Source organism: Salmo salar, chromosome ssa10 (assembly GCF_905237065.1).
Source record: "Salmo salar chromosome ssa10, Ssal_v3.1, whole genome shotgun sequence".
NCBI lineage: Eukaryota > Metazoa > Chordata > Actinopteri > Salmoniformes > Salmonidae > Salmo > Salmo salar.
The window spans coordinates 35,024,039-35,035,410 of record NC_059451.1 but is presented as its reverse complement, the minus strand read 5'-3'; positions in this window follow the sequence as shown (position 1 = coordinate 35,035,410).

The following is an 11,372-nucleotide window of genomic DNA, read 5'->3' as shown; positions in this document are numbered from 1 at the left end:
CTTGGCCTTCTTTGTCATCTCTATCCAAAACAAAGAATCTCTGCTGTAACGTGACACTTTCTAAGGCTCCCATAGGCTCTCAGAAGGTGCCAGAATGTTGAATGATGACTCTGCAGTCTCTGGCTGAAAAACAGTAGCGCAATTGGATAGTGGTCGATCTGAGAACAATGAGACGGGCGCCTGCGTGCACGTGAAGAGGCCATTTTACACTTTCAGTCTTTGAACGAAAACAACGACTCCCGGTCGGAATATTATCGCTATTTTATGAGAAAAATCGCATAAAAATTGATTTTAAACAGCGTTTGACATGCTTCGAAGTACGGTAATGGAATATTTTGAAATTCTTTGTCACGAAACGCGCCGGCGCGTCACCCTTCGTTACCCTTCAGATAGTGTCTTGAACGCACGAACAAAACGCCGCTATTTGGATATAACTATGGATTATTTGGAACCAAACCAACATTTGTTGTTGAAGTAGAAGTCCTGGGAGTGCATTCTGACGAAGAACAGCAAAGGTAATCCAATTTTTCTTATAGTAAATCTGAGTTTTCTGAGTGCCAAACTTGGTGGGTGTCAAAATAGCTAGCCATGATGGCCGGGCTATCTACTCAGGATATTGCAAAATGTGCTTTCACCGAAAATCTATTTTAAAATCGGACACCACGATTGCATAAAGGAGTTCTGTATCTATAATTCTTAAAATAATTGTTATGTTTTTTGTGAACGTTTATCGTGAGTAATTTAGTAAATTCACCGGAAGTTTTCGGTGGGTATGCTAGTTCTGAACGTCACATGCTAATGTAAAAAGCTGTTTTTTGATATAAATATGAACTTGATTGAACAAAACATGCATGTATTGTATAACATAATGTCCTAGGAGTGTCATCTGATGAAGATCATCAAAGGTTAGTGCTGCATTTAGCTGTGGTTTTGGTTTTTGTGACATTTTATGCTAGCTTGAAAAATGGGTGTCTGATTATTTCTGGCTGGGTACTCTCCTGACATAATCTAATGTTTTGCTTTCATTGTAAAGCCTTTTTGAAATTGGACAGTGTGGTTAGATAAAGGAGAGTCTTGTCTTTAAAATGGTGTAAAATAGTCATATGTTTGAAAAATGGAAGTTTTCGGATTTTCGAGGAGTTTGTATTTTGCGCCACGCCCTATCATTGGATATTGGAGCGGTGTTCCGCTAGCGGAACGTCTAGATGTAAGAATTAAACAAATCAAAATATATTTTATATTTGAGATTCTTCAAAGTAACCACCCTTTGCCTTGATGACAGCTTTGCACACTCTTGGCATTTTCTCAACCAGCTTCATGAGGTAGTCCCCTGGAATGCATTTAATTTAACTGGTGTGCCTTTAATAACAGTCAATTTGTGGAATTCCTTTCTTTCTTAATGCATTTGAGCCAATCAGTTGTGTTGTGACAAGGTAGCGGTGGTATACAGAAGAGAGCCCTGTTTGGTTAAAGACAAAGCCCATATTATGGCAAGAACAGCTCAAATAAGCAAAGACAAATGACAGCCCATCATTACTTTAAGATATGAAGGTCAGTCAATCCGGAAAATGTCAAGAACTTTGTGCAGTCACAAAATCCAAAAAGCGCTATGATGAAACTGGCTCTCATGAGGATCGCCACAGGAAAAGAACACCCTGAGTTACCTCTGCTGCAGAGGATAAGTTCATTAGAGTTACCAGAAATTGCAGCCCAAATAAATGCTTCACAGAGTTCAAGTAACTGACACAACTCAACATCAATTGTTCAGAGGAGACTGCAGGCCTTCATGGTTGAATTGCTGTAAAGAAACCACTACTAAAGGATACCAATAAGAAGAAGAGACTTGCTTCGACCAAGAAACACGGGCAATTGACATTAGACCGGTGGAAATCTGTCCTTTCGTCTGATGAGTCCAAATTTTATATTTTTGGTTCCAACCTACGTGTCTTTGTGAAATGCAGAGTAGGTGAACGGATGATCTCTACATGTGTGGTTCCCACCGTGAAGCATGGAGGAGGAGATGTGATGGTGTTCGGGTGCTTTGCTGGTGACACTGTCAGCGATTAATTTAGAATTCAAGGCACACTTAAAAACCTTGTGCCCAATTTTTCAATTTTTGACTAAAATTACATACCAAAATCTAACTGCCTTTAGCTCAGGATCTGAAGCAAGGATATGCATATTCTTGATACTATTTGAAAGGAAACATTTTGAAGTTTGTGGAAATGGGAAAAGAATGTAGGAGAATATAACACATTAAATCTGGTAAAAGATAATAGAAACTAAAAAACATGCGCTTTCTTTAATCATCTTTGAAAAGATGGGCAAAAGAACACACACACCGGACAGAGGCACTCTGCCTAGAAGGCCAGCATCCCAGAGTCGCCTCTTCACTGCTGACCTTGAGACTGGTAATTTGCGGGTACTATTTAATGAAACTGCCAGTTGAGAACTTGTGAGGTGTCTGTTTCTCAAACTAGACACTCTAATGTACTTGTCCTCTTGCTCAGTTGTGCACCGGGGCCTCCACCTCTTTCTATTCTGATTAGAGACAGTTTGCACTGTTCTGTGAAGGGATTAGTACAGTGGCAATTTCTCGCATGGACTAGCCTTCATTTCTCAGAACAAGAATAGACTGAACAGTTTCAGAAAAAAGGTTTTTGTTTCTGGCCATTTTGAGCCTGTAATAGAACCCCCAAATGCTGATGCTCCAGATACTCAACTAGTCCAAAGAAGGACAGTTTTATTACTTCTTTAAATCAGCAGAACAGTTTTCAGCTGTGCTAACATAATTGCAAAAGGGTTTTCTAAGGATCAGTTAGCCTTTTAAAATGATAAACTTGGTTTAGCTAACACAACGTGCCATTGGAACACAGGAGTGATGGTTGCTGATAATTTGCCTCTGTTCGCCTATGTAGATATTCCATCAAAATCTGCCATTTCCAGCTACAATAGTAATTTACAACATTAACAATGTCTACACTTGTAATGAGGTTTGTGTGTAGCTTGTGTAGAGGAGTCAGGCGCAGGACAGCAGATATGAGTAAATAAACTTAATTTACTCAAAATAGGCAAATACAATGCAATAAAGCAAGCCCACATTACGGACCGTATAACATACGAACAATTACTCACAAACAAACATGGAGGAACAGAGGGTTAAATAATGACAAGTAATTGGGGGATTGAAACCAGGTGTGTAAGACAAAACAAATGGAAAATGAAAAGTGGATCGGCGATGGCTAGAAAGCCGGTGACGTCGACCGCTGAACGCCGCCCGAACAAGGAGAGGGACCGACTTCGGCGGAAGTTGTGACAACACTGTATTTCTGATATATTTGATGTTAAATTAAAAGACACAAATGTGCTTTCTTATAAACACAAGGACATTTCTAAGTGACCCCAAACTTTTGAACGGTAGTGTATGTATTTATTTATTTTTTATTTTATTTATTTAAACTTTATTTAACTAGGCAAGTCAATGAAAATAAGAATTTGCTCTTAACTGACTTGCCTAGTTAAATAAAGTTTATATATATATATATATATATATATATATATATATATATATATATATATATATATATATATATATATATATAATGCTCAAAAAAATAAAGGGAACACTTAAACAACACATCCTAGATCTGAATGAAAGAAATAATCTTATTAAATACTTTTTTCTTTACATAGTTGAATGTGCTGACAACAAAATCACACAAAAATAATCAACGGAAATCCAATTTATCAACCCATGGAGGTCTGGATTTGGAGTCACACTCAAAATTAAAGTGGAAAACCACACTACAGGCTGATCCAACTTTGATGCAATGTCCTTAAAACAAGTCAAAATGAGGCTCAGTAGTGTGTGGCCTCCACGTGCCTGTATGACCTCCCTACAACGCCTGGGCATGCTCCTGATGAGGTGGCGGATGGTCTCCTGAGGGATCTCCTCCCAGACCTGGACTAAAGCATCCGCCAACTCCTGGACAGTCTGTGGTGCAACGTGGTGTTGGTGGATGGAGCGAGACATGATGTCCCAGATGTGCTCAATTGGATTCAGGTCTGGGGAACGGGCGGGCCAGTCCATAGCATCAATGCCTTCCTCTTGCAGGAACTGCTGACACACTCCAGCCACATGAGGTCTAGCATTGCCTTGCATTAGGAGGAACCCAGGGCCAACCGCACCAGCATATGGTCTCACAAGGGGTCTGAGGATCTCATCTCGGTACCTAATGGCAGTCAGGCTACCTCTGGCGAGCACATGGAGGGCTGTGCGGCCCCCCAAAGAAATGCCACCCCACACCATGACTGACCCACCGCCAAACCGGTCATGCTGGAGGATGTTGCAGGCAGCAGAACGTTCTCCACGGCGTCTCCAGACTCTGTCACGTCTGTCACGTGCTCAGTGTGAACCTGCTTTCATCTGTGAAGAGCACAGGGCGCCAGTGGCGAATTTGCCAATCTTGTTGTTCTCTGGCAAATGCCAAACGTCCTGCACGGTGTTGGGCTGTAAGCACAACCCCCACCTGTGGACGTCGGGCCCTCATACCACCCTCATGGAGTCTGTTTCTGACCGTTTGAGCAGACACATGCACAATTGTGGCCTGCTGGAGGTCATTTTGCAGGGCTCTGGCAGTGCTTCTCCTGCTCCTCCTTGCACAAAGGCGGAGGTAGTGGTCCTGCTGCTGGGTTGTTGCCCTCCTACGGCCTCCTCCATGTCTCCTGATGTACTGGCCTGTCTCCTGGTAGCGCCTCCATGCTCTGGACACTACGCTGACAGACACAGCAAACCTTGCCACAGCTCGCATTGATGTGCCATCCTGGATGAGCTGCACTACCTGAGCCACTTGTGTGGGTTGTAGACTCCGTCTCATGCTACCACTAGAGTGAAATCACCGCCAGCATTCAAAAGTGACCAAAACATCAGCCAGGAACCATAGGAACTGAGAAGTGGTCTGTGGTTACCACCTGCAGAACCACTCCTTTATTGGGGGATGTCTTGCTAATTGCCTATAATTTCCACCTGTTGTCTATTCCATTTGCACAACAGCATGTGAAATGTATTGTCAATCAGTGTTGCTTCCTAAGTGGACAGTTTGATTTCACAGAAGTGTGATTGACTTTGAGTTACATTGTGTTGTTTAAGTGTTCCCTTTTTTTTGAGCAGTGTATATATATATATATACCTGTTATTTATTTTTATATTTTAATCCCAGCCCCAGTCCCCGCAAGAGGTATTTTGCCTTTTGGTAGGCCGTCATTGTAAATCAGAATTTGCTCTTAACTGACTTGCCTAGTTAAATAAAGTTTAAATATATAAATATATATATATATATGTTAACACACACAAATGCCTAATTCAACAATGCTGTAAGTACAGTAGAAGGAGATAAGCATCTTTCAAATTATTTGCCACGGATTTAAAGCGCACGTCATCGTCGTTAACAGTTAGAAAAATGCCAGAGAGTGAGACAGGGAAGCGACAGCAGGCAAGTCCTGTATGGCAATACTTTCAGAAGGTGATGAAATGCAACCTTTGCGAGTGGTAATTGAGCTACAGTCGTTAAAGCGATGCACCGTGAGACCCAACCCGTTGCTAGCATGCAGCCATTGTCAATAGTGGAGGATGTCAGCCTCAATACCCTAATGGCATATCTAGAACCAGACTACAAGATACCATGTTGAAAAACGGCCCTGCTGGAGAAATTGTACAATGATAACAACAAATTGTTGAACATCTATGAACACGCTGTTATACATCACTGCAACAAGCCACCATATTGATAAGAAGTGGGACATGAAGTCCCATGTACTGACAACTAAGAACATGGAGGAGAGGCACACAACAGAGAACCTAAAACAACATTAATACGATCATTGCTGAATGGGTGGGGAAAAGGAGTAAGGTGAGCAGTGTCTGGAAGGTAGCCAGGACTGTGGTAGATTGAACTGCATTGCCCCCTAGCGGTCATACCCAGGATCATATCTGAATTGTGAATTCACGTCATTTTATGATCTTTTTTGTACTTTTAAACAATAAAAGACGGCAGTTTAAACATTAAGAAAAATGTGACATTGTTACGTACCTAGTTACATGATTACTAATGTTTTCCTGTTTCAAAAGGTATGATAGTTTTGAGAAATGAAATAAACTGCTCTTTCGGGAATTTTATTTCACACTTGGCTCAGCTAAAAGCCTTTTTAAGCCAAATCAATATGCATTTCATAAAATATGTATGCACGGTTCTTAATATGCTTTGATGAAGGACAGAACTACTGAAATATCAATATTTTATTTCTACTGGTAATATTCTGAAAAAAGTGATGCTGGCTGCTCCTGGATCTGTGGCTGTTTAAGCTCTTTCCACCACCTCCATGTTTATGATGACTCTGATTGAAGTCTCCACCATACTGTCACTTATCCATGGTACAGATCTTCCGGTGACTGTGTTTCCCAAAAATAGCCTTCAAGATGAAAACAGAAGCAGATCTCCAGTGCTTGAGTTTTCTGATTGAAGTCTCCACCATACTGTCACTTATCCATGGTACAGATCTTCCGGTGACTGTGTTTCCCAAAAATAGCCTTCCAGATGAAAACAGAAGCAGATCTCCAGTACTCTCCTCCACCTATAGTGAATATATTGCTGCAGATATCTCTTTTGAGTCGAGTTGAGTTTCTCAAAGTGATCTAGACTGTAACTTTAAACACAACGAGCGAGGCTCCAGACAGATACGCATCGTGTATATGGCTCAGATGGTAGCAGATGGAGGCCAGTCAGTCTCTCTCTCTGCTCTCAGAGAAGACAGCTAGGTGGTTTAATGTCAAGTGCCTTTGACACTTAAGACAACTGTCGCTCTCAGCCCGATGGTGAGAATATGAGAATCATATAGAGGATGGATGTATGGATGTCAGACAGAGCAGAGCAGAGCTGGAATCTGAGTAGAGCTTTTGTCATTATCACCATCATCATCATCATGGCCATCATCATCATCAACATCATCATCAACATCATCACCATCATCATGAACATTAAAATCACCATCATCATCATGACCATCATCATCATTATCCTCATGCCCCTCATCATCATGACCATGACCATCATCATCATCATCATCATCATTATCGTTGTTGTCATCATCACTTTCACCTCCACTCATTTCCAACAGCCGGAGATTATTTGATCTATGTGAAGCGTTATCTTTCATAGAGGGCCCAATGCCATCAAAAAACTTACAAGCATTAATTATAAATCCATTAAAAGAACAGATTCATCAGAAATGTAGTCATTACCCGATGACATCCCATTATTTTATCCTCGATAGTGATCCGTATGCGAGTGCGGTAGCTGGTGTTTCCTTGTGCCTTATGGAAAGAGAGCATGAAGAACCATCTGTTTATGGCAGTTCAAGATGCAGGCTGAATTTTAATCAGGACTGTCAGTGTCCTATGTAATGATAGCATGTGAACTCACTTCTCATAGCAGTGGGCTCTGCCAGTGGGGTACCATGTTCCTCACACCATGTGTGTCAGTCTTAAACAAACAGCCAGATATCAGATATCTGTCTGCAGGCTGGTAACATCATGAATACCGACAGAATATATCAAAGGTGTTTTATCTTTGTATTATGGCTTATGGACAGAATTAATATTATATCAGGGAAATGTGGTGGCTTGTATGGACCGTGTCTCATCCATGGTGATGCATGGTGTGAAAAAATGAAATGGTAGATGTAATATTTAATGATATTGAAGGGAAATTCTCACAAAAGCTCAAAGAGATGATGCTATCCTCACAATATTCATGTAGCACATTGCTTTTCTGATATCTTTGTGAGCATAAAACTCACATTTGGGGATTGGTCAATGAAAGTTACATTTTGAAATGTGAAACCCCGAATACAGGAAGCTATTCAGAGACCAATTACTTTATATTTCAATAGGGCACATTTCTGGCTCCCATCCAACAATGTCTCTGTATAATGAAGTCTGCCCTGAGCAATAGCAAGGTTATTTTGAATGTGAAAGATAAGACCTGCTCATTGTAAATTTGTTCAGGTTTTCTTTTGCACTAATGCTTTTCTCTCAAGGTGATGGCTGTTCTGTCTATTCCGAAGATGTGTCTCTCTGTCTGGTAGATTCATCTTGAATTGAGGACCATGGGGACTTTGTCAGAAGCCATCAAGGTCAAGTCTTAATATCATTGTCGTGTTGAAGGACGAGTTCATTTGGAGTCATTATGGATTCATCACCTTTGAGTCACGTCTGTCAGTCAAAGTAATAAATAAATCAGCCGATAGGTCAAATGCGAGACAGTGGTCCACAGTGGATTGTAACACATCATTTAAAAGTAGCGCCAGCTCTTCTGATCCCTCAGCATCCCCTCATAAAGAAATCAAAGAGTGGGAGACGAAAGGCAGAGCAACAAGATCAGCTGAAATCCCTCTAAGCTGCCTATGGGAGAAACCATGGGATCTTAAAGAACCCATCTCTATGGAATGGACCTTTAGTGTAGCTACACTCAGCACACAACAACACAGGTTTATACTTAGGCCCAATTCAATCAAAGAAAAACTATACTGTGGGCTCACTCAGAAAGTTTGCACCGGTTTGGTTTTGCATCAATATCCAACAACAATGACTGAGAGAAGAATAACTAGTTGGTGGAGTTGGTTTTAACATGGTTAACTCCCATACAGCATAATGATTGAGTGAACCCGCAAACGGGTTACCTTTTACCGCAGTGGGCTAAATCAGGGTCACACAGAGTGATTCTTGGTAGTCTTAAACAAATCTACTTTGAAACAAAAGTATACACCTCACACACATGGTTATGGGCTTTAAAAAAAGAAGACACCTGTACCATGTCAGATATAGAGTTAAAATGTATTAAATTTTGAGTTTGCATCCCAATATTAAACTTTATATACACTACCGGTCAAAAGTTTTAGAACACCTACTCATTCAATGTTTTTTCTTTATTTGTACTATTTTCTACATTGTAGAATAATAGTGAAGACATTTAAACTATAAAATAAAACATATGGAATCATGTAGTAGCCAAAAAAGTGATAAACAAAACAAAATACATTTTATATTTGAGATTCTTCAAATAGCCACCATTTGCCTTGATGACAGCTTGCACAATCTTGGCATTCTCTCAACCAGCTTCATGAGGTACAGTAGTTACCTGGAATGCATTTCAGTTAACAGGTGTGCCTTCTTAAAAGTTAATTTGTGACATTTCTTTCCTTCTTAATGTGTTTGAGCCAATCAGTTGTGTTGTGACAACGTAGGTGGGGTATACAGAAGATAGCCCTATTTGGTAAAATACCAAGTCCATATTATGGCAAGAACAGCTCAAATAAGCAAAGAGAAATGACAGTCCGAAGACTGCAATGATAGTCAGAAGACTAGCATTCCACCCATGAGGCCAAATAGGGCGCTTTTGGTCATCGACTGCAGGAAAAGGCTACCCTTCATCTGCAATATATTGAATCGGGGCACTACACTCAAAACTTTTTTTAATTGACTAATCACATTTCCACTTAGCCAAAACCCAAAAAGCAGGTAAGTACTCTAAGTGAGAGTGCGAGAGAGCGAGAGAGAGAAAGAGAGAATCACATTATGTTTACCTATGATTCTAATGGCCTCTATAGCAAATATGAAGTTGTCAGCCGGTGAAAACAAGCAGGGTGTAAAGTCTTTAATGTCAGAAATGCCTTGTGCATTGGGATTGCATGCTCTCAGAGTTATTGACCCAGACTAAGTCTGATTAAAGTTAATTACTCCCCGATGTGCATGACATATTGCATGGCTATTTACATCCATATTTGCAGGCCACAGCGCTGAAGTATGATTGAATGCCTGGGGGTCTGATGCCAAGAGGGATTTAAGAGAGGGCTAATGGGAAAGCTGTCCAACACGTTTTGATCGCCTTATTCTGAAGAGGTACTCAAAGGAACCCGCTGAGAAATATAGGCACCTCTGTCACGATACATCACCCATCTCTCTCTCACCTGAGATATTTATGACTCTCAATCTTAAATAGGGCTTCTTAATAACTTTTAATGTTCAAAACTGTGCACTCTCCTCAAACGATAGTATGGTATTATTTTACCGTAATAGCTACTGTAAATTGGACAGTGCAGTTAGATTAACAAGAATTTAAGCTTTCTGCCAATATCAGATATGTCTATGTCCTGGGAAATGTTCTTGTTACTTTCAACCTCATGCTAATCGCATCAACCTACGTTAGCTCAACCGTCCAGCAAGGGACCCACCAATCCTGAAGAAGTTTTAAAAGTACCTTTAGTGAAGTCAGACAGTCCCCCTTCCTAAATATCTACCACCTCAGTGGAAATAATCCCAATTATTCACTTAATTAGAATTCAGTCAAAACCCAATATTATACATTTCAAGTTTGAAAAGCAACTAGCAATGTCTAATAAGAGACTCCAGAGTCCCGAAGAGATGTGAGTAATACATATCAATCAAATAGTTCAGTCCACAGAGCGAATAATGTGCAGCTCAATATGTCTGCTTTGTGCAGCTCTATACTGTACAGTTTTGTTTCAGGAACATTCCAGGAATGTTGTTTGTCCTCATGGCTGAGAAAATAATGCTGTCTGTAACACTAGCCAGAAGGGACTGGCTTGCCAATAAAACCTGATGCTGACATCAGCAACCAAACAGGGAACCCACCAGCAGATCAGTCTGGGTATGGAGCTAAAAAAGCAAGGATAGTTACGGAGCATGAAAGAGACTAGAGAGAGCTTGAACAGTCTTTTTGCATATTACATTACTAGCCTTAAGATTCAGAGCACTGCATGGATAAAAAAAAATACTGCAGATTAAAACTTGTTTTTCTGCAACAACTGAGGGCCTGGCACTTTTCTGGTTGCTTGGCATGATGTGTGTTGTATAAATTACCCAGGGAAAGAAACACTTTCCTCTGAAGTAGCTTACAAAAATGAATGGCAATTTATCTTTAAACATGATGGGAAGAAAGATAGATGTCCCTCCTAGGGAACAAAAAATACGGGCTCACAAGTGACGCACTGGTCTAAGGCACAGCATCTCAATGCAAGCGATGTCACTGCAGTCCCTGGTTCAAATCCAGGCCCTATCACATCTATCTGTGATTGGGAGTCCCATAGGACAGTGCACAATTGGCCCAGGTTTGTAAATAAGAATTGGATCTTAACTGACTTGCCAAGTTAAATAATGGTTAAATAAAAAAAACAACTGTGGTTCTAACAGATAGCCACTAACAATGTTGGTTTATTGTTCACAACACACGCTAATGCACAACCACCCCTCTGTCTTCGATCACAGGCAATTTACTAACTATTGTGCAAACAATGAC